Source organism: Canis lupus, chromosome 35 (genome assembly GCF_011100685.1).
Source record: "Canis lupus familiaris isolate Mischka breed German Shepherd chromosome 35, alternate assembly UU_Cfam_GSD_1.0, whole genome shotgun sequence".
NCBI classification, from domain to species: domain Eukaryota; kingdom Metazoa; phylum Chordata; class Mammalia; order Carnivora; family Canidae; genus Canis; species Canis lupus.
The window spans coordinates 5,335,804-5,363,042 of NC_049256.1; the positions used below are offsets into that span (position 1 = coordinate 5,335,804).

The 27,239-nt window shown below is 48.0% G+C and overlaps 1 pseudogene; it reads left to right on the plus strand.

Moving 5' to 3' along the window:
• LOC478703 (proteasome (prosome, macropain) 26S subunit, ATPase, 1 pseudogene) lies at positions 10,183-11,753 on the plus strand (annotated as a pseudogene).

A 27,239-nucleotide genomic window follows, 5' to 3' on the forward strand; every position in this document is an offset into this window, starting at 1 on the left:
GCCGCCCTGCCCTGCCCCAGCGCAGCCCGTCATCTGCCCTCGCGGCCCCTGCCGTACTCTGCGGCGCCCGCCGCGTCCCCAGCCCTGCCGGCCTGCCAACCCCCACCCTGCAGCCCCGGCCAAGGCTGTCTACACTGCAGCCTCCACGGCAGGTCATGCCGTCTACACCCGGTGTGCTGGCCCTCAACTCCACGCCTTGCTGGGTTCCCGGGCGGGCCACGCAGGCCACTTGCATCTGCCCCGGGGCCGAAGGGGACACATGGCCACTAACGTCTGCTAGTCCAGTCTGCTTGGCCCTGCTTGCAGTGACACGAGTGTCTGGCAGGGCGGCTCCTCTGAGTCTCAGGCTGGGGATGGCAGCGAAGCGGTAGGCCCTCCGCCCAGCGCACCTGCCCCACTGGGCCAAGGTCTGCGCTCACCTGCTCCTGCCTGTCCCTCCAGGCACAGGCCGGGCCCTGCGGCAGGGAACACTGTGCTCACGACAGGTGACAGGCTGACAGGTCCAAGCTAAGCCCAAGCTCTGCAGCCAGGCCTCCTGGGCCCCGATCCTACGTCCGCTATATACCTGTCACCGGAGCCGGCCCTTGGCTTCACTACTGTCTCCCTCGGGTGGTGGTTTGTGTGGCTTCTGTATCCAAAATAAGCACGAGAGCGGCACGACTCCACAGGCGAGGATGAGGACCCGGGGTGGACACTGCTAACCAGGCAGAGTAATACGGGTACAAACTCATCAACGTGATAATCTCCGCTCTACGAAGTCTTGAGGGAGGCTGAGTCCGCAGGACAGGGTCGTGCTGGCCGCGACAGCTCTCTGTGGCCAGACAACAGCAATAGTGCTGGTTCTTTGGGGCCGCCACCTTTCTGACCAGCCTGAAACCCACCCCTGGGGCTCCTCAATAGTGCATCACACCGTGGCGCTTCCGGCTCTGGGGACGGCAGGTGCCTGGAGAACAAATGCCATTAACACACCTCAGACGTACCCCCCCACGCCCCCCGTCGGATGCATATTGTATGTGAGATTTTCCGCAGAATAAGTTCAGGCTGTTAGCGGGCAGAGAGGCGGTGGTTCACTCTGGAACAGCCCTGCCAACCCTTGGGCCTTGGGCTCCCCATGGAAATCCTCGGTGTTTCCAGAATGCTTTTGCTCTTTGCTTTTCCTCCGGTGAATGCCTCCCTTGAAATACATCTGCTGAGTGATTATTGAAGCACAAGGGCTTCGTTTCTGTTTCCATAGACTGAGCTCTGAATTGCAGCTCTGCCTGCCTCTTAACCAGGGAGTCTTAGGCAGAAAGTAAGACGCTTCCAGGGAAGGGATTTCAGAAGACCTGAAAGAGGGAGGAGAAACACAAAAGGACCAGGGATGTGCTTTGCTCTTGACTGTGGCCACGGCCTGCAGGGTTGGAGAGCCTGGAGATGCCTCCTACCCCAGGAAATGCGGGATTTCAATGACAGTATCAAAATAGAGCTCAGGGCATGCAAGAATCCCACCCTGCCGCCACACCACTCCTCGATTTGTGTCTGTACTTTCATAATAGATTTTTATGTCATCACAGAGGAATGATCTAGAACTCAAGGTGGTCATAAAGCAGCTTTCCTGCAGTGACTGGAGGATCTGGTGTGGTGCGGAGCTTGTGGTGTAGGACATAGTCCTGGATTGAGAATCCGGCTTTACCCTCCCCAGTTGTGTGACCTTAATCAAGTTACGGAGCCTCTAGGAGCTTCCATTTCCCCATCAGCAAACCGAGGAAAATGATGTTATATTAGTCTTCTCAGCTGGGTGGTGAAACCAGAGAAGTCTACTATCTCCCAATTCCAATGGCTGAAGTCTGAGGTCAAGGGGTGAGCCTGGTTGTGTTCTAGTGTGAGCTCTTTTCTTGGCTTGCAGATGGCCACCTTCTCACTGTGTCCTCAGTGTGCACGTGTGCAGAGAGAGGGAGAAAATGCTTCCTCTTCTTATAACAACACTAATCTCGTCATGAGGGTCCCACTCTCATGACTTCATCGGTCCCTATTACCATAGTCCCCCCACTTACCAGGGCTTTCTTTGGCTTTCCCTGGTTTCACCTACCCACCATCAACCACAGCCCTGAAGCAGATAATCCTTCTTCGACTTCTCTTCCGAAGATCAGTAGTAGCATCACAACATCTGCGTCACTTCCCCTCACTACTCCTCCTCACACAGACATTTTGTCACCTCACATCACCACAAGAAGGGTGAGTGCAGTAAGATATTTTGAGAGAGAAACCACTTTCACATAACGTTTATTACAGTAAATTGTTATAATTGTTCTTCTTTTAAAGGTTTATTTATTTTAGGAAGAGAAAGCGCCAAAGTGAGCTCAAGCAGGGGGAGGTGCAGAGGGAGAGAGAGAGAGAATCCTCAAGCCAACTCCCTGCTGAGTGTGGAGCCTGATGAGGGGTTCGATCCCAAGACCCTGAGACCATGGCCTGAGCTGAAATCAAGAGGCAGATGCTCAACTGACTGAGCCACCCAGGAGCCCCAAATTGTTCCATTAGTTATTAGTTATTGTTGTTAGTTATTGTTGTTAATCTTATTAGTTTATTGTTGTTAATTAGTTTTTAGTTATTGTTATTATTAGTTATTGTTATTGTTGTTAATCTTTTATAAGTTCTTGTTGTTAATCTTTTATTAGTTATTGTTAATCTTTTATTAATTATTGTTGTTAATCTTTGACGTGCCTAATTTGTAAATTAAACTTTATCATTATATGTACATATAGAAAAAAACATAGTATATATAGGGTTTGGTACTATCTGCAGTTTCAGGGTCTTGGAACAGATCCCCTGCAGATAAGGGGGGCACTACTGCACCTCCCAAAGTCCCCATCTCCAAATACTATCACACTTGGGGTTAGGGCTTCAACGTATGCTGTGAAGGTTAAAGACAGTCCCTGGCCTATAGCAGGCATTCTTAGCTCTCGGGCCCCATCCACCAGTGAGTATTAAACATTAAAACTTGGCTCTATTGGAAACAACACGAGTATCCATCAGCAGAGGACTAGTTATATAAGCAAGTTAAACTAGCTGAACAAATGCAGTGGATACCACAGGTCTGTGAAGAGGAAACAGCTCTGCATGTGTACTGACATAGAGCAGTCTTCAGCACGTATCAAGTCAGCAAGCAAAGGTACAGAATGGCCCATGCGGTGCCAGACAAGGAGGCAGAAGGATGTGTATTTATATTTGCTTGGATTTAGATGGAAGGATAAATCAGTTTCCATCTTACATCCTGTGACAACTTCCAGAAACCAGGTGTGTAGGAGTGGGGAGACGTGTTGAACAGATCCCACCACGGGGTTGTGTGAGGGCTTCCTCACCCTGTGCAGAGTGGGTGAGGCCAGGGCTCTCTTTCCCACTTCTCCAGCAGTTACCTGCCTGCCACTGCCCCATAGGACCCCACAGGACGCAAGAGCTTCTGCCTCTGGTGACACCACAGAAGGAAGAGCTCCTGAAATAGCAGTCCCTGGAGTGAAGAAGCCATGGGGAACCCTGGCGTCAGGAGAAGCATCCTCTGTGGGTACCTCATAGATGGAGCTCCCAAAATGCATTTTGGGCTTCCCACCAGTTGGGCACTTCCATTTCCGTTGGAAATGCCTGAGAAGCCATTGAGAGGAGGGCTTCTCAAAAGCAAAGTGCATTCAAATCCTCTGGGGATCCTATTAAAATGCAGATTATGTGTCAGTAGGTCTGGGATGGGGCCTGAGACTCCGGCAGGCAGGCATGCTCCCAGGTGGTGCCCAGGCTGCAGGCCTGTCCTTCTCCACTTAGGGATGGGGGAAAGGAAGCCTTATGAGACGGAGTCTTCACCAGAGATTTCACATCCAGTCGCTGGCCTTTGCTGAGGGGGCACTTTTGCTACTGACTCAGCATGCCCTGAATAGTAATGGAACTCTTTTTAAAGGGAAGAAAACCTGCATTTATGGCCTCAAGAATGTGCCTTATTCTCTATTCTTTAGACTATAGACTTTTAGGCTATTCTAAAGTCTTGTTCCATAAAAATGTCTTTCAACTGCTAATTATTATTCCCAGGGAGAAATTCTTTTTAAAACTGGTAAAATGCAAAAAAAAAAAAAAAAAAAAAAAAAAAAAAAAAAACTGGTAAAATGCTTTTTATTATCATTGAAACAAAAGCACAAAATTAAAAAATCTCATAGAAGAATGATGTAGATTTCTATACACACACAGAAAACTCCCCAAGATATCTTAAGAGGTAAAGTCGATACAGAAAAATATAGTATGCCATTTATGTTTTTAAAAACTCAAACTTATCTATGTATGGCTAGGAATATACAGGAAAGCCTGTGTGTGTGTTTGTGTGTGTATATCATGAAGAAAAGACCTAGGACAAGGCATCCAAATTCCCAACAGTGATTACTTTTTGGGAGCAGAATGGGATTAACCAATGATTAAAAGAGACTTTGCCTTTATCTGTATAATTTTTAATGCTTTTTTTACAATGAGAATGTATTCACTAATTATTTATATAATCAAAATAAATAAAAATACTAAAAATGGCAAAAAAAATGTCTCATAGAACTTGTGTTCCCCCCATATAAATTTGCAGACCTCGTTCAAGAACACTCTACCTCCCCCCACCCTGACTTCACGGACTCAGCTCTCTTCTCTCCCTCCTCGTCACCCCATTATACAATGTGGTATAGGTGAAAGAACAGGGGCTCTGGAGCCAGACAAATGTGGCTTTCTTTCAAGGGAAATCAACTGACCACTTGCAGACTAGGTAAAGTTGGATAAGTTACTTAACCTCTCTGAGTTTAAACTCTTCACTGAGCAAATGAAGATGACAGCTCAAGTATCATTCCCTTTCTGACCATCCATCTTCCCTCATCCCACCCTAGTCTTGGTCAGGATCATCTATTATAAGTTCCCCTGAAAGTGTTTCTTCCGCTTAGAGCACTATCTCCAGTTATCATTCCACATACATTCATTGACCAAGGTCCTCTTCCTCCCCTGGACTATAAGCTCCTTGCAGTAGATTCTATGTAGCTCCTTGCTAACCACTGCATTTCCCACAGCTAGCATAGAGATGGGCACCTAGTGGAGGATCAATAGATAGATAGTTAATATGTGAACGAATAAATAACCTAATTTACCAGGTTATTAGGAAGGTAATTGTGGCAGATTAAAGATGGCTATAAATTTCTCGCCATTTTTCTCCTCCCCTTAAATCTGGACCAGCCCCATTATTCACATCAGCCAGTGTGATGAAGTGAATATAACACTGTAATTTCTGAGCTTGGACCTCAATAGATTTGCAGTTTCCACTTTTGTATACTTGGAATTCTTCCTGGAACCCAGCACACCTACTATGAGCAGCGCACACATGTGAAGAATCCACATGGACGTGAGCTGAGGACCCAGGGGCTACAATTCTGGCTGAGTTCCCAACCAGTAACCACTGTCAATCTTATCCAGGTGAGTGAGCCACCCTGGACCTCCAGCACTAGGGGAGCCTCCAGATGTCTTCAGTCACAGCCAGCAACACATACCGTAGGAGATCCACTCTCTGGGCCCAGCCAACCCACAAAATAATGATAGATAATAAATAAGATTGTTCTAAGTCATTAAGTCACACAGCAACAGATAACTAGAACAGATGTAAAGACCTTGGCTCAGAGTGGAATATCCATCAATTAATACCAGTCTTCTTTCTTCTCCAGCTACATATTTCAATCTGAAAATCTTCCTCCCTGGTCTCACTTTGGGCCATCTCTTCTCCCCACAGTTCTCCTACCTGGCACCTTCACTTAAGTCTTTTCTATTGCTCATGACCCAGTCGCAATCCCACCACTGACACCATGAAGCTTTCTCACTGTCTCTCTGTGAGGACAGCTGGCTTTCTTTGGAGGAGCCACCCTGACATTGGTCAAGGCCCATGACCCCAAAGAGTACTGCCTGCAGATCCCCTTACTTGTTAAATGTGACTGCTTTCAAGATATAGCCATTGTAAATTGTATGCACCTAACATGAGAACACCCAAATACATAAAATAGTTAATAACAAAACAGTAATATAGCAATAGTAAGGGACTTTAATACACACTTACATCATTGGTCAGACCGTCCAAACAGAAAATCAACAAGGGAACAGTGGCTTTGAATGATACACTGGACCAGATGGATTTAACAAATATATTCAGAACATTCTAACCTAAAACAGCAGAATACGCATTCTTTTAAAGTGCACATGGAACATTCTCCAGAATAGATAACAATAACATATTAGGCCCCAAACACATCCTGACAAATTCAAAAAGATGAAAGTTGTACCACGCATTATGAAACAAGAAATCAATCAAAAGAAAAAATCTGGAAAGAGCACAAATACATGGATATTAAGTAGCATGCTACTAAACAATGACTGGATCAACCAAGAAATCAAAGAAGAAATTAAAAATACATAAATACAAAAGAAAATGAAAACACAGTGGTCCGAATTCTTGGGGATGCAGCAAAATTGTTCTAAGAGGGAAGTTTATAGCAATACAAGCCTACCTCAAGAAGCAAGAAAAATCTCAAATAAACAATCTAACCATACACCTAAAGGAACTAGAAAGTGAACAAACAAAACTCCAAAATAGCAGAAGGAAAGACATAATAAATATTAGGACAGAAATAAATAACCTAGAAACTAACATAACAAAACAAAACAACAATAGAACAGATCAATGAACCCAGGAGCTGGTTCTTTGAAAAGATAAACAAAATTGATAAACCTTTAGTCAGACTCATCAAAAACAACAACAACAAAGAAAAACAAAAACTGAGAGAGAAAGATGACTCAAACAAAATCAGAAATGAAAGAGGAGAAATAACAACCAATACCACAGAAATACAAAGGATCGTTTATTAATATTATGAAAAATGATATACTAACAAATTGGACAACTTAGGAAAAATTGATAAATTTCTAGAAACTTATAACTTCTAACAAACAAAAGTCCAAGGCCAGATCACATCACAGGGGAATTCTATCAAACTTTTAAAGAAGAGTTAATAGCTATTTTTTTCAAACTATTCCAAAAACTAGTAGAAGAGGAAAGAGAACTTCCAAATTCATTCTATGAGGCTGGCATTACTCTGATACCAACACCAGATAAAGACACCAGAAACAAAGAGAACTACAGGCTAATATCTCTGAGAAACATAGATACAAAATCCTCAACAAAATATTGGCAAACTGAATCCAACAATACATTAAGAAAACCGTTCACCACGATCAAGGGAGATTGATTGCTGGAATGCAAGTGTGGTTCAGTATCTGCAAATCAATCAGCATGATACATCACATCAATAAGAAAAAGGAGAAGAACCATATGATCATTTCAACAGACACAGAAAAGGCATTTGACAAGGTACAGCATCCATTCGCGATAAAAACTCTCAACAAAGTGGGTTTAGAGGGAACATGCTTTAACATAATTAAGGCCATATATAAAAACCCACAGATAACATCACACTCAATGGGGAAAAGCTGAGCTCTTTTCCCTAAAGTCAGGAATAAGACAAGGATGTCTCTCTCATCATTTTTATTCAACATAGTACTGAAAGCCCTAGCAACAGCAATCAGACAAGAAAAGGGAATAAAAGGCCTCCAAATTAGTATGGAAGAAGTGAAACCTCCACTTTTTGCAAATGATGTGATACTATTTATAGGAAACCCTAAGGACTCCGCCAAAGAACTACTAAAACTGATAAATAAATTCAGTCAGGTTGCAAGGTACAAAATCAAGTCACAAAAATCTGTCGCATTTATATACACTAATAATGAAGCAGCAGAAATAGAAACTAAGAAACAATCCCATTTATAATTGCACCAAAAATAATAAAATACCTAAGGTGCCTGGGTGACTCAGTCAGTTATGTGTCTGCCTTCAGCTCATCTCCTGATCTCAGGGTCCTGAGATGGAGTTCCACATCTGGCTACCTGCTCAGCTGGGAGCCAGCTTCTCCCTCTCCCTCTGCTGATCCCTCTGCTTGTTCTCTCTCTCCCTCTCTTTCTAGTAAAATAAATAAAAATCTTTTTTTAAAAAAGATAACAAAATACCTAGGAATAAACTTAACCAAGGAGGTGAAAAACCTGTACTCTGAAAACTATAAAACGTTAGTGAAAGAAATGAAGATGACACAATGTGGACTATGGATTCCATGTCTATGGATTGGAAGAACAAATATTGTTAAAACGTCTCTACTACCCAAAGAAATCTGCACATTTAATGCAATCCCTATCAAAATACGAACAGCATTTTTCACAGGACAAGAACAAACAATCCTAAAATTTGTACGAAGTCACCAAAACTCCTTGTAGCCAAAGCGATCTTAAAAAAGAAAAACAAAACTAGAGGAATCACAATCTCAGATTTCAAATTATATTACAAAGCTATTGTAATCAAAACAGTGTGATACTGGCCCAAAAATAGACACATGATCAATGAAACAGAATAGAAAGCCCAGAAGTAAATCTACAATTATATATTCAATTAATCTTTGGTAATGCAGGAAAGAATATACATTGGGGAAAAACAATCTCTTCAACAAATGGTGTTGAGAAAACTGGACAGTAACATGGAAAAGAATCAAACTAGACCACTCTCTTAAACCATCCGCAAAAATATACTCAAGATGGATTAAGGACTGAAAGTCTCACAAGACCTGAAACCATGATATCCTAGAAGAAAGCTCAGGCAGTAATGTCTCTGACATTGGTCATAACAGCATCTTTCTAGATATGTCTTCTGATGTAAGGGAAACAAAAACAAAAATAAACTATTGGGACTATATCAAAATAAAAAGCTTCTGCACAGCAAAAGAAACAATAAAACTAAAAAGCAACCTATGGAATATTTGCAAATGACATATCCAATAAAGGATTGGTGTCCAAAATATATATAGAACCTATAAAACTCAACACCCAAAAACCAAATAATCCAATTAAGAAATAGGTGTAAAGGAGCACCTGGGTAGCTCTGTCGGTTAAGTGTCCAAGGCTTGATTTCGGCTCAAATCATGATCAAGCTCCACATCTGACTCTGCGCTCAGCATAGAGTCTGCTTGTTCCTCTCCCTCTGCTCCCCCCAACTTGTACTCTCTCTCTCTCTCTCTCTCTACAATAAATAAAATCCTTTTTTTAAAAAACGGGCAGAAGACATAAATAGGTAGTTCTCCAAAGAAGAATTATAGATGGTCAACAGACACATAAAAAGATGCTCAACATTGCTCATCATCGGGGAAATGCAAATCCAAACCATAATGAGATATCACCTCACACCTGTCAAAATGGCTAAAATTAACAGGACAAGAAATAGCCATTGTTGGCAAGGATGTGGAGAAAAAGGAACCCCCATGCACTGTTGGTGGGAATGAAAACTGGTTACAGCCACTGTGGAAGGCAATATGGAGGTTCCTCAAAAAATTAAAAACGGAACTACCCTATGATTCAATAATTGTGCTACTGCGTATTTACCCAAAGAATATGAAAATTAATTTGAAAGGCTACATGCACCCTTATGCTTATTGCAGCATTGTTTATAATAGTCAAATTTTTTAAATTTTTTTTATTTATTTATGATAGTCACACAGAGATAGAGAGAGAGGCAGAGACATAGGCAGAGGGAGAAGTAGGCTCCATGCACCGGGAGCCCGACATGGGACTCGATCCCGGGTCTCCAGGATCGCGCCCTGGGCCAAAGGCAGGCGCTAAACCGCTGCGCCACCCAGGGATCCCCCTATAATAGTCAAATTATGGAAGCAACCCACGTGTCCACCAATAGATGAACGGATAAAGAAGAGGTGTGTGTGTATACACAACACACACACACACAGAGAAATATAGGAATATTATTCAGCCATAAAAAAACAATGAAATCTTTCCTTTGCAATAACATGGATGGATCTAGAGGGTATGATGTTAAGCAACATAAGTCAGTCAGAGAAAGACAAATACCACGTGATTTCACTCATATGGGGAATTTAAGAAATAAATGAACAAAGAAAGAGAGACAACCAAAAAACAGACTCTTAACACTAGACAAGAAAACAGATGGTTACCAGAGGGGCTGTGGGGGGATGGGAGAAATAGACGGTGGGGAGTAAAAGGACACCTCTCATGATGAGCCCTGAGTAACATTTAAATCGTTGAATCTCGAGCGGTGGTTCGAGCGGCCGAAGCAAGATGGGTCAAAGTCAAAGTGGTGGTCATGGCCCTGGAGGTGGCAAGAAGGATGACAAGGACAAGAAAAAGAAATATGAACCTCCCGTACCAACTAGAGTGGGGAAAAAGAAGAAGAAAACAAAGGGACCAGATGCTGCAAGCAAGCTTCCACTGGTGACACCTCACACTCAATGCCGGTTAAAATTATTGAAGTTAGAGAGAATTAAAGACTATCTTCTCATGGAGGAAGAATTCATTAGAAATCAGGAACAAATGAAGCCTTTAGAAGAAAAGCAAGAGGAGGAAAGATCTACGGTGGATGATCTGAGGGGAACCCCAATGTCAGTAGGAACCTTGGAAGAGATCATTGATGACAATCATGCCATCGTGTCTACATCTGTGGGTTCAGAACACTATGTCAGCATTCTTTCCTTTGTAGACAAGGATCTGCTGGAACTAGGCTGCTCTGTCCTGCTCAACCACAAGGTGCATGCTGTCATAGGAGTGCTCATGGATGACACAGATCCCTTGGTCACAGTAATGAAGGTAGAGAAGACCCCCCAGGAAACCTACGCTGATATCAGGGCATTGGACAACCAAATCCAGGAAATTAAGGAATCCGTGGAGCTTCCTCTCACTCATCCTGAATATTATGAAGAGATGGGTATAAAGCCCCCAAAGGGTGTCATTCTCTATGGTCCACCTGGCACAGGTAAAACCTTATTAGCCAAAGCAGTAGCAAACCAAACCTCAGCCACTTTCTTGAGAGTGGTTGGCTCTGAACTTATTCAGAAGTACCTAGGCGATGGGCCCAAACTCATTCGGGAATTGTTCCGAGTTGTGGAAGAACATGCACCATCCATTGTGTTTATTGATGAAATCGATGCCATTGGAACAAAAAGATACGACTCAAATTCTGGTGGGGAGAGGGAAATTCAACGAACGATGTTGGAACTGTTGAACCAGTTGGATGGATTTGATTCAAGGGGTGATGTGAAGGTCATCATGGCCACAAACCGGATAGAAACCTTGGATCCAGCACTTATCAGACCAGGCCGCATTGACAGGAAGATTGAGTTCCCCCTGCCTGACGAAAAGACTAAGAAGCGCATCTTTCAGATCCACACAAGCAGGATGACGCTGGCTGATGCTGTGACCCTGGACGACTTGATCATGGCTAAGGATGACCTCTCTGGTGCTGACATCAAGGCCATCTGCACAGAGGCTGGTCTGATGGCCTTGAGAGAGCGTCGGATGAAAGTAACAAATGAAGACTTCAAGAAATCTAAAGAAAATGTTCTTTATAGAAAACAAGAGGGCACCCCCGAGGGACTGTATCTCTAGCGGACCAGAGTTGCCTTCAAGGAGATGGTTGGGCGTGTCCTGACCCCTCCAAGGGAGGAGGTGGGGGAAGCCCCCGGAGGAAACCATGTTCCAGTTGATCTTTCTTAGCAAAACCTCCCGTGTACCTTTTTGCACGTGATGTGTAGGACACTCCCTGGGCTGCCTTCCTCTGTGGGTCACGTGCAATGCTCTGTCCCCAATAAAGCATGCTCCCCCTCCAAAAAAAAAAAAAAATCATTGAATCTCTATATTATACATCTGAAACTAATATAACACTGCATGTCAACCACACTGGAGTTAAAATGTTTTTTAAGTGTGATTGTTTTGTCCCTGAGTGTACACGCATCCGTGAGGAAAACAATCAGCGCTCAACGTCTTTTGCTTCTAGCAGGTGCGCACAAGTGCTTTGCCTTTCCCTGGGCAGGCATCACCAGGAAAGGGTTACCTGGTGGCCTGAGGATGATCACACTGAACCAAGTGAGCGTGGTTTCCAATCAGAAACCTGAGGGCAGGAAGTCAATGACTAGTTTGCTTCCTGGACCTGCATCCCTCACACTTCCCGCATTTATGCCCCGCTAGGAAGGATCAAGGAACAGTGAAGTCCCTAGGAAGGATCAAGGAACATTGAAGTCACTGGGACGGATCAAGGAAACCTGAAGTCACTAGGAAGGATCAAGGACCACTGAAGTCACTGGAAAGGATCAAGGAACCCTGAAGTCACATATCAGAAACACACGAGGTCTGGATAAATCCACAAGAGCATTAAACTAGGGTAAGCAGGGTGGTCTGCGTGGTCCCACTGCTCTAGAACAGTAAGGAGGGTCATCCTCATGCCTGCCCTGTGTGGAGAGGACAAAGGTTAAAGTCAACTGGTCCTGAACGGGTAACGTATACTTTTATCAGAACTTTCCGGTTATTCTCTTTTGAACGTTGTGTACATTTGAAGTCACCGGATGTCTTTATGGAAGTTCATGCTGGACAGTGGCTGTGGTTGCTGAAGCCTCAAGGACTCCAGGACTGTCATCCTGTGAGGGCTTGTGACCTATGTGACCTACGTCCCACCTCCCAGGCTGCGCAGCACCGGGCTAGGGTGCTTGGGTGGGCTCCAACACACCCCCAGGCTTCTCTGGCAGTTCTCTGCACCTAAAACATGCACCTTGCTTTACCAAAGTAATCGGTCCCTCGCCATGTGCCCAACATGCCCGATATTGTAGACACAGAAAGGAAGAGACACCGTTTCTGTCGCTAAAGGAGCCTTAGTCTGGTGGGAAGAGACACGTGCCCCAAACAGTGTGAAACAGGAGCAATTTTCACCTAAGACTGCCAGGGCTGGGTGTCCAGGGGGTGCGCACAGGACCGGACGTGGAACCAGGGTCTCTCCTCTTTTAGGAGTAACCGAGTCCCCACTAGCCTTTTGTCCTGTCAAGCACCTGCGCCCCATCCCAGATACGACGAAGGCTGTGGCCGGGGCAGGGGTGGGGGGAGGCGAGAAGCCTCAGAGCCGGGACCACAGTGATGGCAGGGACCATCCTTCGTCTCATGTGTCCTCGCTCCATCTAAATAGGGCCCCTAACCGGCGCTGGTGAGAGGGGGAGCGCCGGGCTCCCCCGTGTGCGGTCAGCGGGGCTGCGCAGGCCACCGAGGCCCGAGGCCCGGCTGAGGGCTCAGCCCCCGACGGCAGCCTGAGCGCGACTCACCTGCGGGTGCGAACCTCCCTGTGTCCTGCCAAGAACAGAGAATCTCTGATTTTCTACCGTGGTTTGTCTTAGTTGCCTCTCAATCAATAAGTTGCCTTATTGATTCATTTACTTTTTGCCATTCTTTTATTGTGCTTTTTTTAAGGATTTTATTTATCCATAAGCAGAGACACAGGCAGAGGGAGAAGCAGGCTCCCTGCAGGGAGCCCCATATGGGACTCGATCCTGGGTCTCCAGGATCACGCCTTGGGCTGAAGGCAGATGCTCAACCACTGAGCCACCCGGGTGCCCCTTATTATACATTTTTATGGTAAATTGTCTCAGGCAGGAAATAAACAGAAAGACAGGGAGGGAGGGAGGGGAGCTGTGCCAGACACAGGGACGGACAGAGATTGATAGATAGATAGATGGATGGATGGGTGAGAGCTGCCAGCTGCCGCGCAGAGAAGAGGGTGAGGGACGAGCAGAAGCAAACAAGACAGAGACTCCCCATGACAACCTGTGACCTGGCATTCACCCCCAGCTCCGCCCCTCAGGAACTTTCCTGAGCACCGGGCTCCTGAAGGCAGCTAAGCCGCCCACGGCTGCATGCCAGGCCTCAGCCTTTCCATTCCCTGCCGGGCACGCAGCCCAAAGCTACACTCACGATGGAAGCAAACAAGGAACCAGCCAAGGTGTCCTGAGTGCTCATCGGGCGGAGCAGCTCCTGGGAGTCGGGCAAATCCTGGCTTTGGGACAGACCCACAGCAGCCCGACTGGTGGAGATGGAGAGCTGCTAAATGCATCACGGAAGCTGAAACCAAAAGCCGAAGGTCCGTTCTCCAGAATCACAGAACCTCACAGCTGCGTGGTGACCAGTTCCAGGGAGGTGGTGCGGTCTTGCCTGGGTCTCAATGCATGCTGCCATTTCATATTTCACTTATTTTGATCACACTCGTACACACATCCGAGCAGCTTTGTGATGATGTCCTGAACTGCCAAGGACATTGTACAAGAGTGAGGCCTGGTTTGAGGCCTTGAACTAATGTCTATTCTATGTTTAACAAATGCCTATTGGGTGAAGGAGCACCTGCAAAAACCAATAGTATAGACACCTCTGCATTCCAAAATCCTGAACAAATTAGACTTTTGACTCTATAAAGTCACAATAGAGTTGGTTTTAATATTTCAAAATCTAGGTTTTAATACTTCAGAACTTCCCATATTGGTGCTCTGGCCCCTCTCACACCCCAACTTTTCCTCTCGTGAGGGGTCTCCTGTCTCCACTCCTAAGTCTCCGTAGTTGTAACATTTGTTGTCAGGCTCTTGCTTAAAATTATTGACTTTCATGGACTCCATGATTTGAAGGTTTTTGTCTTGTATGACATATTTATTAAAAAGTAATTTCAAAAAAAAAAGAAGAAGTAATTTCTTTTACAAGATGTGGTAAGGCAAAGATGGCACCCCAATAAAAGAATTACTGGATCATACAGTATTTCTAATTTTAATTTTTTGAGGAACTTCCATACTGTTTTCCACAGTGGCAAATTCTTTCTCCAACCCTTGGATTCGTGAGTTGATTTGATCAATAGGATACAGTGAAAGTGAACATGATAAGACCTCAAAAAGCCTTGTAGCTTCACTTGTGATGTCCTGGAATATTGCTGTCCCTATAAGAAGCTCAGGCTGTTCTGCTGGAGAGCCCATGAACAGCCTCAGCTAACCAGCAGATATCTTCAACCAGCCTGAGTAGACCCTGGAGAGTGACCCCAGACAAGGCCCGTAGAAGGATGACCCAACTGAGTCCAGACCAAATGGCAAAATATTTGGCGAATATACAAATGTTGCTTGGGATGGTGTGTTATGCTGCAATGATAGATAAATAATCGATAGAGAAATTGTCACCAGAAGTGAGGTACCAGCTTCATAAAAATTGCAAGAATATGGCACATCTTTGCAACCAGGCAAGCTGAGTCTGGAAAAACAAGGAGGAAGCTGTCAGCAAAGTTCAGGGGGAATGGCAGCGACTGGAAAACCACTAAGGAGATTCTTATTTAAGGTCAGAAAACATGTGATGCATGTTATGTAGTGGGGGCACAATGGAGGACAGTGTCATACGCGGCAACTTGGAAAATAGAAAATGTGTTTAATAACCTTGCAGCTCTGGCTAGAACATCTCTACGTGGAAGGCAGAGGGTCAGTTGAATGCTTTTGCTGAACAGGAAAAGATACTGCAGAAAAGGGGTGAGCTAAGAGAAACCGTGGGTTTGTGAGCAGAATTCAGAGTGAAGGTCGAGGGCCCGGGACTCACAAGGTCGGAAAATGAAACTCAGCCGAACAAGAAGGCATTGACCCAGAGCAGTGTGACGTGGCCAAGTCGCAGGAGGCCTGCCTCAGAATGAATGTGCAGGTGTGCTCGGGAATGTCGGATTCATGGGAAGCCCACGAGTCTTTAAGGGAGCTGGACCAACCAGCCCCACCTGCTTAGACGAACAGCGGCTGGGACGGGTCCGATGCGAAACACCTCCAGATGCCTAAATTCCCATGGGCAGGAAGCAGACTGAGAAAGGGCCTGAGCTACTACAATGGCCCTTTTTCTGGAAAAGGAAGGACTTCTCAGTGACTTATATGAGTCCAAAGGGCCAAGCCAAGAGCTGTGGCCCTGAGAGCCACTCCCAAGGAGCAGAACTAGGCCCTCCCCACGGAACATGCTCGCCCCCCAGGCCCAGTTGGGCCTCAGAATTGCTGTGTGCGCCTGACTGCCATGTGCCCTGACCCCTCCCCTTCTAATATGAGGGCCCCATGTACCCCGTTATAGGTTGGCGATGAGCAGGCAAGTCGCTTTTTAGCTCATAAGTGTCCAGATAAAGAGAAACGGCACCTGAGCGCCTGCCTCGGAGCCTCACATATATCTGGACCTGCTCCAGAGCACGAGACAACAGGTTCTGAGCCCAGTGCCCTGTTGGGGAGCCTTCAAGGACTCTCAGGCTGAGCAAGTGTGGACATTGTAAATAATCGTGGCCAAGGGGCGTCTTTGGCTCAGAGAGTGATCCCAGGGTCTAGGATCAAGTCCCACATCGGGCTCCCTATAAGGAGCCTGCTTCTCCCTCTGCCTGTCTCTCTGCCTCTCTCTCTGTGACTCATGAATAAATAAATAAAATTTTTAAAAATAATAATAATTGTGGCTGAAGAGCCAAATGGGGTAGATTAAAAATAACCACAAAAATTTTTGCAGCTCCTTTCATCAAGAGGAGAGAGGGAGATTCACCCCCTGAATCTGCCTGCCCCAACACCTGCTTTATAAAGTTCATAGAAAGTGCTGGAAATGACATTGTACACCTTCTAGGAAAGCCCGGAAGAGATCTTGCACCTGGCACTCCTGTTCCCCTGGAAGCACCTGCTGCCACTGCCACGTAGGAAGCCCAGGCTCACCTGGCCATGTGTGGGGTGGCCCCCCCGGCCGTGGGGACCACCCACCAGACGGCCGCAGCTGCGGGAGTGCCCCCTGGCCAGGCCATCAGAACCTCCCAGCCCATCTCCCCCCAGACTGCTGAACCACACAGTTCGAATAAATGGTGGATTTTGAGCAAATAAGTTGTTGTGATTTAAAAATAGGTGTTACTTGAAGAAATAGTTATTATTTGAAGCTGCGAAATTATAGACTGCTCTGTTACACGACCGAAAATCATGAAGACACAAGAAAAGAACCCTTGTTGTCACCATGGTGACCGTTAAATGCCAAGGACCAGGATGCCGCTGGCGGGGCATGTGGGATTTGAGGGCCATGCTAAGGGTGTCAGACTTTTGAGGCGGGCTAGAAGTTGCCATCCAAAACCATGTTTCTAGAACTTTGATGTCTAAGCGAGACAATGTTCAGGCCACCTCACGGGGGTGGCAGGCCGGGGAAAGGCAAAGCCCATGAGGGACTCGGCCATTGGGAGCCCTTATTCATGAATCCAGAAGCAAGAAGCCTGAACACCCAGGGACAGAACCCAAGAGGGATTTAAAGCTGGGGTCAGCGTTGGCCAACGTGAATGGCCAGGTGGGAAGAGATGCCTTTTGGTAAATGTCAGGCCCTTCCAGCATCTTCCAGCATCTGTGGTGTGTTACTCAGTTTCACTGCGCCAGGGGGGCCCGGACCTGCATGTCCGACTTCCTTTGAGAAGCTCCACATGTGAAAAATGAAATAATTCAGAATTTAAGGTCAACTGTGGAATGTACTTTTTCTGCGTCTGGGGGTGGAAGAGACTCATTGAAAAACAAAACAAAACAACCTTCATCATATAAGGAAGAAGGGACAGGAAGCTCGGAGAGGGAGGATTTATCTGTTCCTATTAAGAAGGCAACTTTGTAAACAATCCTTGTGAGGTTTGGCTTCGCTCCCCAGCTCACAAAACATTAAGGACTGTCTCTTGAGCGAGACAAACAATTCCAGCACCCGGAACCTTCCAGACACTGGGTTGGGGTTGTTTACGGTTTTGTAGGGGGAGTATCGTGGTGATGTTTGCTGGGTAGTGGTGACCATGTTGAGGGGGGTGGGAAGAGAGGGAGAGAGAGAATGGCAAGGGAAAGTAGATGAAAGACATGGAGACTTTAAATGGGACTGTCCCAGAGTCTGGGAGATGGGGCTCCTGTGCCTCGCTCAGCCCCCCTTCCTCACCATACTGTGTTTTCCCTCTTCTTCCTCATACCTCTGTGTTTGTAATTACAAAAGTATCTAATACTGTGTATGTCAAAGAGGAGGAGGTGAGCATCCTCCTCCTACCCAGTTCCTTGAATGATGGTTCTCAGCTCTTAGTATGTGCAAGGACCACCTCGGTCAAAAACACAGGTTAAAAAGCACGTATTCCCGGGTCCCACCCCCAGAGGGTCTGATGTTTGGGATCTGGAGCAGGTCCGAGAGTCCTCACTTAGAGCAAGCCCCCAGCCCACCCCAGTGATTCTCTGCTAATGGCCAGTGAACTTGGCGTGAAGATGAGCTGTTTCGAGCCAACTAGTGCTGACCGCTTGATGTGCGCCTTGCACACTTACCTATGCACACAGCAGCTTGCAGAAGTGGACACGTGGTGCGTGATGCGGATCATACACAACACAGACGCTCAGACACGGGACCACACTGCATGTGGTCTGTACTTCTCCCTGCCAGCCCACACAGCCACCAGCCGGGGCCCCCATCTGTCATAAAACCAGTCTTTACTGGGCAACTGAAGAGAGGGTTTAGGACATGCTTGTAGGCTGCTTCCTGCAGCCCCACACTTGGTGCCCTCTCTACCTTGCAAAACCTGCCCACGCCGGCCCCGCCTCCCTGCCAGACACATGCTACCCCCTCCGGCTTGTCCTTGTCTATAGCTGGCGACAGATAAGGCTTTCTGGTGCCCTGCAGATGGCCTTTAACTTATTCCCCGGGGTCATGAATATTGTGCGGTGAGTCATACTCTGATGCGGTTCTCTGTGTCTTGCCCATCAAAATACCATGACTGGGTGTCTGATAGCACAAACTCCATTGCCACCATCCCCCGCCCCAGAGGACTATGGCAAGAGCAAAGGTCTTGGTGTCAAACAGGCTTGAGTTCAACTCAACACTCCCGTTCACCAGTTGTATGTTCTTAGGCCAGTCAGTTAAACCTCAGAACCTCAATTTTCTCACCCGTTAAATGGCTGTAACGACGCTTTACTCATAGTCACATCATAAGGGTTAAGTCAAATGACACAGGGAGAACTTTACCCACAGTAATCTTTCAGCAAATTCATTTGTTCAGCAAGTATTAGTTGCAGGCCCGTTTACCTCCCCACCCCCCCCCCCCCCCCCCCCCCGACGCATTGCTTAGCTGGGCTCTACTTTCCTCTGCCAGGGGTGGTGCTGGACGCGGCCCTGGAGCTGGCCTGGAGGCAGAGCGTGAGCAGAACTAATGGACACTCCCGCCCTGATGGAGCCCACGTTCCAGTGGTGGCTGTCACCGTCCTTGTTGTTATTTCAAGGCCACGTACCACATGAATTGATTGATGAATTAATTTTATCTTTGTGATGGAAGTAAATGATGAGTCAGATGACTGGGCAAGGTTTCCAGGCACCTTCTCTAGGCACCGGGCTATAGAGATGTGTCTACACCTCATTGGGATCACATGCAATTCCGGTTTCCATGTGTGGCCTTTTGTTATTTTACTTCATTATATTTTACTTCGTTTCATTTCATTTCATCCCATTATTTTTATTTTATAGGTAGGCTTCACTTTGGGGCTTGAACGCACGACCCTGAGATAAAGACCTGAGCTGAGATTAAGAGTGGGACACTTAACCGATTCTGCCATCCAGGCGCCCCACATGTATGACCCTTTAGATACATGGCTCTATATAAACTGGTCCCACACCCAGCCAAGTGGCCAATTCCTTCAAGGGAAGGTAGACACTGCGTCTTTCTTGGTTCAGTACTGCGAGGGTGAGGGTGCTGCCAATGTTCCTGGGTCACCAAATTCCAGACCAGCCAGCTGAAGTCGCCACATGGTAGGCTGAAGTCCTGAAGCCAACTAGTGCGCGCTACAGGGATCTTTTCTGGGACTGCGTGTTTTGTTTTACTGCAAACATTTTAGACAGTTTAGTATGTATTCAAGAAGTTGTTGTGTGCAGAAAAAGTTCAAAAGAAAACCCAAGAGATACTCAGGACTCCAGAAAAAAAACGGGGAATGTTTTTGGGGTAGTGAAAGCCAGGAAAAATAATTTCTACAACTGTTTCGAATAAGACTCTGTGTTATTTCAATTGTTTTGTGTGTGTGAGTGACTGATTGTAATTCAGCCACAAGTGACAGAAAAACGGAGTCTGAACACAGCAAGCTTAGACGCTCTGCTATATGCAATGCAGCTAACCCCTTTTTGGAAAAAAAAGATATGTACAGTTTTTAGCAAAAGAAAATCTGTTCCTTCCCACTAAATAAATGTGGGATAAATATTTAAAGAATATTGGCTTAAGGGGAGGGGGGTTACCTTTGTGGCTGCCCAGAAACCCTTATGCTGGGGTCCTGTCCTGGACTGAGGTTCCGTCTGGGTGTCATAAGGGTCCCATCAGATGGGATTAGGTCCGCACCCATTTATTAATTTAAAAAGGTTAACCAGGGGTGCCTGGGCGGCTCAATCAGTGCAGTGTCTGTCTTGGGCTCAGGTCATGATCTGGGGTCCTGGGATCCAGTCCTGCATTGGGCTCCCTGCTCCATGGGGAGCCTGCTTCTCCCTCTCTCCACTCCTGCTCTCTCTGTCTCTGTCTCTCTCATATAAATAAATAAAATTCAAAAGTTTAACCCAGTGTTTGTGTGCTTCTTCATTATTGAGCACATATGTGCTGGGAGGTCCTAGAAATGCAAAAATGAGCCCCCCCCCCCCCAAGCTCAGAGACTAGGGGGGTGAGGGAGCACAGGGGCGGGTCCTGCAGGTCCCCCAAAGGCCGCCAGAAAGGCCAGAAGGGAGGCAGCGCCCCCGAGGCGTGAGCAGCCCTGGGGGATCAGCCCGCGGACACAGGCCAGGCTCCCCGACAGCTCCGGGGAGGTGCCCGAGGCCCGGGAGGGCGAGAGCGTGACCCGGGGCCCTGGGGCATCTGCGGGCCCCGCGCGACCCTGCGGCGCTAACGGAGCAGCTGAGACCCGGGCCTGGGGGCGCGGTCAGGGCGGGGGCAGGGAGGGCAGGAGCGCCCCAACACCGCCGCGGGCGGCCCAGGTCAGCGAGGGGCCCCGCCGGTGCTGCGCGGAAGGGGGAGCAGAGGGGCCCCAGGTGCCCCCGGACCGACGCGCATCACCCACCGCAGGTCCCCGCGGGCCCCGGCTTCGGTTCTGACGTCAGCCTTCGTGCCAACTCTGGGCAGAGCACGCACCCGGGAACCCCAGTCCTCCCCCAGGAACCCCGATCCTCCCTCAGGAACCCCGATCCTCCTCCGGGAACCCCAGTCCTCCCCCAGGAACCCCGATCCTCCCCCGGGAACCCTGCTCCTCCCCCAGGAACCTCGATCCCACCCGGGAACCCCGATCCTCCCCTGGGAACCCTGATCCTCCCCCGGGAACCTCGCTCCTCCCCCAGGAACCTCGCTCCTCCCCCGGGAACCCTGATCCTCCCCCGGGAACCCTGATGCTCCCCCCGGGAACCTAGATCCTCCCCCGGGAACCCCGCTCCTCCCCCGGGAACCCTGATCCTCCCCCGGGAACCTCGCTCCTCCCCCGGGAACCCGGATCCTCCCCCGGGAACCCCACTCCTCCCCCGGGAACCCCGCTCCCCCCCCCGGGAACCCGGATCCTCCCCCGGGAACCCCGCTCCTCCCCCGGGAACCTCGCTCCTCCCCCAGGAACCCCGCTCCTTCCCCGGGAACCCTGATCCTCCCCCGGGAACCTCGCTCCTCCCCCAGGAACCCCGCTCCTCCCCCGGGAACCCCACTCCTCCCCCGGGAACCCGGATCCTCCCCCGGGAACCCTGATCCTCCCCCGGGAACCTCGCTCCTCCCCCGGGAACCCCGCTCCCCCCCCCGGGAACCCGGATCCTCCCCCGGGAACCCCGCTCCTCCCCCGGGAACCCCGTTCCTCCCCCGGGAACCCTGATCCTCCCCCGGGAACCTCGCTCCTCCCCCAGGAACCCCGATCCTCCCCCAGGAACCTCGCTCCTCCCCCAGGAGCCCCGATCCTCCCCCGGGAACCCCGATCCTCCCCCGGGAACCTCGCTCCTCCCCCAGGAACCCTGATCCTCCCCCGGGAACCCCGATCCTTCCCCAGGAACCCCGCTCCTCCCCCAGGAACCTCGCTCTTCCACTGGGAACACTGATCCCCCCCAGGACCCCGGTTCCCTCCCCCTCCCCCCGGAAGGCAGGTCGCTCGCCAGCACCCCTCCCCTCCCCCCCCCCCCCCCCCAAGCCCTTCCCTCTTCCGCCAGGAATGCGTCCGGAGGGGCTGGCTCTCGGCCTGGGAGGCCTAATTCCCCTTGCCCTGGAGTAGCCCTTGATTGGGAGGAACTTTATAAACATCAAGAGACTATTTTTCTAAAACCAGTTTAATAAAAAAAAAAAAAGTATCCCAGGCACAATAAAAGCACATTGTGCTCCCGATGTTTGCTTTTAAGTGTTTTTCCCCTGGTGTTTTCACTGAAGGCTGTTGTTTCTCCCGCAGCTCCCGGGCTCTCGCCGCAAGCGGGGCGCCACTCACCCCTCCCTCACCTCGGGGCTCAGCCGGCCCTGCCCCTGGGCCTGGCCCGACCACATGGCCTCGGGCTCGGGGTCGCACGGTCCCCGAGGCGGTGCAGGCTGCATTTTTCCAGCGCCAGGCTGCATGCCCGAGTGCTGATGTCACAGCCCCGCAGCCGCCGGCTAAGCTTCCTGTTGCCCCCGCCCCCTCCCCCTCCTTCCCCTCCGCTCCCCTCCCCCCCCCCATGAATCATCTCCGTGGACTCCGAGCTCATTTCCCTGCTCCACCAACGTCGGGAGCTCCAGCAGGCGGGAGCCAAGCGCAATCAAAACACGAGTTGCCTTGTCCTTGTACAACTGGAACACATGTGCTCCGGGCGGGAGGAAAGCACAGCATCTGGCTTAATTTGGAGTTTTCTGGCCCAGCGCGCCTCTCCCGGGCCAGACAGTGGTGACGTCATGTGCAAGGCCCGGGCTGGCTGGGCCGGAGGCGGAGGCGGGCGGGGTCCCGCGCAAGGTGGCAGCTGGGCACCTGGGGGGGGGGGGGTGTGCACGATCGGAGGGTCTTCACAAAAGTAAATCCCCAGCCTGTGCAACTGACAGGTGCACACGCGAGCTCTGGGGGTGTTAAGCCGTCCTCCCTTGCCACACTTCTGGGTCTGGACCGTAGCATCCGCACGGGCCCTGCCCTCGGGTCAAAGTGTGGGGGGCAAGGGCGCGATCTAACCGAGCATTCAGACTCCAGAGTCCGAGGCCTTGTAAACAGAGGCAGGACTAGAGCGGCTGCGCAGCTACCTGGGCGGTGCCCACCTGTGTGCCCACCTGCAGGCAATCACGGACCACACAGTCATTCAGCGCTTGTGGCCGGGCTGGGCTCGAAGAGCTTTACTTCATCTTCCTAACAACCCTATGAGGTGGATTGTCTTGCTGTCACCATATTACAGATAGGGAAACTGAGGAAGCTAGGTCACTTGACAAAGGTCACATGGGTAGCAAGAGCCAGAGCCTGTCCTGATGCTGAGGATTCGGACACCTGTGGGCATGTGCGTGCATGTGATACGAGTATAATATTGTAAACAAGAATATGGGGTTTTAAAAATGCACGTACCTATTTCAGAAATGCCTATTTTCGTACAATAATATTTGGCGCAATGAGATTTGACATCCCCGTGGACTACAGCCACATTGGTGTGCTGTGAAAATACACAGCTTAGTACATACACGACGTGAATGCACACTGTGCACGTAATACTGCTTCTTGGCGCTCCAGGAGCCTCCGAGTCCCGGGCTGGGGCTGCGGCTCGGCTCCTCTGCAAAGGCAGGCGTTGAATGTGAACAGGGAGTGAGATCTTTTATGATTCCCCACTCCCGTCCGCCTGGCTGGGATGTAACTTTGACCAAATAATGCTATTTTTTACAAATGTTGGTTAGGCCAGACTTGTCCACGTTTAACTGCCTTTCTCGCATTTTCTTTGGATAACAGCTATTTTGAGAAAGGTTGTGACCATTGAATTCTGATTCTCACAGCACCTAAGAGGAGGAGGTATTTATTGGCCAGGAGGCCTCTGGAAGTCAGGCAGTGGCTTAGTCTAATTAAGGAACAGTTAGCCCAGCGAACCCTGCCTTTCATTCCCCCATTTCCCCCACCTCTCCGGCACCTGGTCCACATCCTCCAAGGGCAAGCAAGCTGAATTTAATATTGACTTTAAATGAGAAGCTACAGATCACAAGTGTATCTTCTGTGTTTATTTTTTGTGTGTTTAAATACGCATAACTTGAATTTACTCTCTTCATCCCTTTTAAGTTTACAGTTTTGTGCATTAAGTACATTCACATTGTCATGCAAACATCATTACCATTCCAGAACTTTCACTCTCCCCAGACTGAAACTCTGTCCTATTAAACACAAACTCTTCCCCTCGCCTCCCCCCAGGTCCCACCAACCCCCATTCTAGTTTCTGTCTCTGAATTTGATTACTGTAGGGACCTCGTAGGAGTGGGATCATCCAGTCCTTTGTGACTTTAATGTTCCAGGTGATGTTCACATTTTGTAGATCCGTGTGTCTGTGGATAGACACGTGGTTTGCTTTCACATTTCAGTTACTGTGGGTAATGCTGCTGTGAGCGTAGATGTGCATAGATGTACAAATCTCTCTTCAACACTTTTTAATCCTTTTGAGTATAGACTCAGAAGTGGAATTGCCAGATCTTACGGTAATTCTGTTTAGTTTTTTGAGGGACCCTGTCGTGCTTATTTTTTAAAGGGTTATGGAAGACCGACGTGTGACTTCTCAAATTCCTGTGGTTAAATTTTTTTTTTAAATCATAATGAAGTTCAGTTTCATTAATTATTTCAAATCTGAAGTAATTCTCTGATGGGGTTGCAGCTTTGCCTTTTCTTTCTTATTTATCCACACCTTTGAGACATTTTATAAGCTTCCGTTTCTTTAAGGATCCAAAGTAGGGTCTATTATTATATTCTTGTGTAGTCCACATTAGCATATGCTCAGTATTATAATATAAATAATAGAAGAAAGCTCTACTATTTACTCTATTTACTCCTCAAAGATTCTAAGCAGTTGATTACTGCTTTGCTTTCTGTTTACTAAGACTACGCTATGGCCTTTCGTTTTGCTAGTCATTTACACACTCAGCAAATATTAGGCCCCTTGCCATTATTAGTCGGCACCATTGGTCAGCATTTCCTGTCTTATTCTGCAGGGAGCTGTGTCTGTGCATTATTGCTCTGACCCACACGTTGCATATGCAAATGTCCCCAGAAACTACACTGTGATGAAGATGGGTTTACGAACTGGGGAGGCCATGGAGACTTAGGAAGCCCATGTCTCATTGAAGGGGCAGCCACTCATTTCTCTGTGGGGATGCAGGCCCAGCTTTCTAGATCTTTCTAACTTCCAGGAATGGCAAGAAATCTAGATTTTAAATGTGGAGTCTCCCAGTCTTAAAATGCTAACCACTTACTCAGAAAAAAATTGTAACACGCTGCACAGGCCAAATAAAAACATTCGCGGGTCAAATGCAGCTGGTGGTTCACTAACTTTGGCCTTTCCTCCAGCAGAAACTCTTTCCTGGATCACAAAGGCCACCTAGGAGGAATATCTTGTTTTCCCAAGAGTGTCTATCAAGAGGGGATGAATGAACCAAGAAATCAAAATAAAGGTGGATTTCCTTGAAGCTAGTGGAGCTCTACTTGTCAGCCCTGTACTTGCATAAGTTCCTTCCCTGGGGCTATCTATTTAGCACTTTCCAAAGTAAGAAATTTCAATCACAATGGGCTGGGTAGGACTGTTGTCTCTTTCTATTCTGACTTCCCCTCTGCCACATTTCCCCTTGTCTCAAGTGGTACTAAACTTGGCCAAGGATATTCTTGGGAAACGACAAAGGGGAAGTGAGTTGAAGTTTCAGTTGTGGAAGATGTTTTTGTGTGGTTAGGACAAGTAATGTCCATGGGCCACAGCAAGACTTCCTCTCTCTGACCCTTGACTGGAGGACCAAGCTGTTGCCCCGCCCCCGCCCCCGCCCAAGCCCCAGACTCTACACCATACCTGGGATTTCCTGCCAATACCTGAGGCCTCCTTGGGTGGGCCTCTCATCTGAATCTACCCTCTTATGAATGACAAACCACTGCTGGGTGTGCTCTCCCAGGCCCAAGAAGGGCTATGAGGTGGCTATTTCGAGGGCATAAGGATGGAATGTGAGCATGTGCATGTGTGATGCCCTGAAAGGTTTTGGATGGAGTGTGGGATGGGTAAGGAAAGGGAGGGGCCAGCCTTCAGTGGGAATTCTAAATCTAAACCTAGTCTTCCCAGTCACTATGAAGGCATATTTTTCAATATGGGAGAAGACTCCACGGTAGAGATGACTTTGCAGCGGGGGCGGGAATCACATCTGGCGTTGATGTTGGCTGTCAGGTAGGATCTCAGCCACAGCATGTCACGTGGCCCAGGCTTCCTCAATGAATGGCAGCCACAGTGGAATTGAATTTCTTACATGTTGGATGAGGGCTCCAATGAATCCCGAAGTGGAGCAGTGGTATTCCATTGGTTACGACCAAGTCACAAGCCCACCCAGATCCAAGGGGAGGAGACATAGGCTCTGTCTCTCAATGGGAGAAGTGTCAGAGTCTGGGGGCTATGTTTTCAAACTACCTCTCAGATTAAAATGTTGTTAGCCATTCTGATGCTTCAATTGCTTCCAAGAATATATCTAATGGCAATTCAAAGAGCATTCTAGGGAAACCTGAAATCTCTTTAAAATTTTAGCTCATACGTAAAAGAGACCTACTATAGGTTTTCCTCACATTTGACAGAAATCTTAAAAATGTGTGTATCAGTGATGACTTTTTAAAGCTAAAAGAAATTTTTCTTAAGTAACAATAATGAAGATACTTTTGATAAACAATACTATTGGAAAGACTGAATTGTATCTGTTCTATCAAAAATATCATGAAATTGTTACCATATGTAGAGACAGTAAAGAATGTGCTGCCCCAAAAGTACAGGTGTTTTAGACTGCTCCATCATCATATATATCTTCAAGAATATTTGGGATGCAAAGCGGTCATTAAATCCCAAAGAAAGACCAACACAAGCAGGTGTAGTATAGGAACACATCATGAAGGTCGACGCACAGATGGGATTTCAACAGATAGAAGAAGAATGGAAGCTGAGGGCAGAGCTGAGTCAACTGGTCAATCCACAGTCAGTTATACCTGACATCGGTGCTGATTGGCTCAGTCTCCATGCTGATTGGCTGATGCCTCCCATAGCAGTTGGAAAATGTTCTGCACATCATCTCTGTCAGTTAGAAGGGGCATATTAACAAAGACACGGAGAAGGGATAATCTTGGCCTGCTTATCAAACG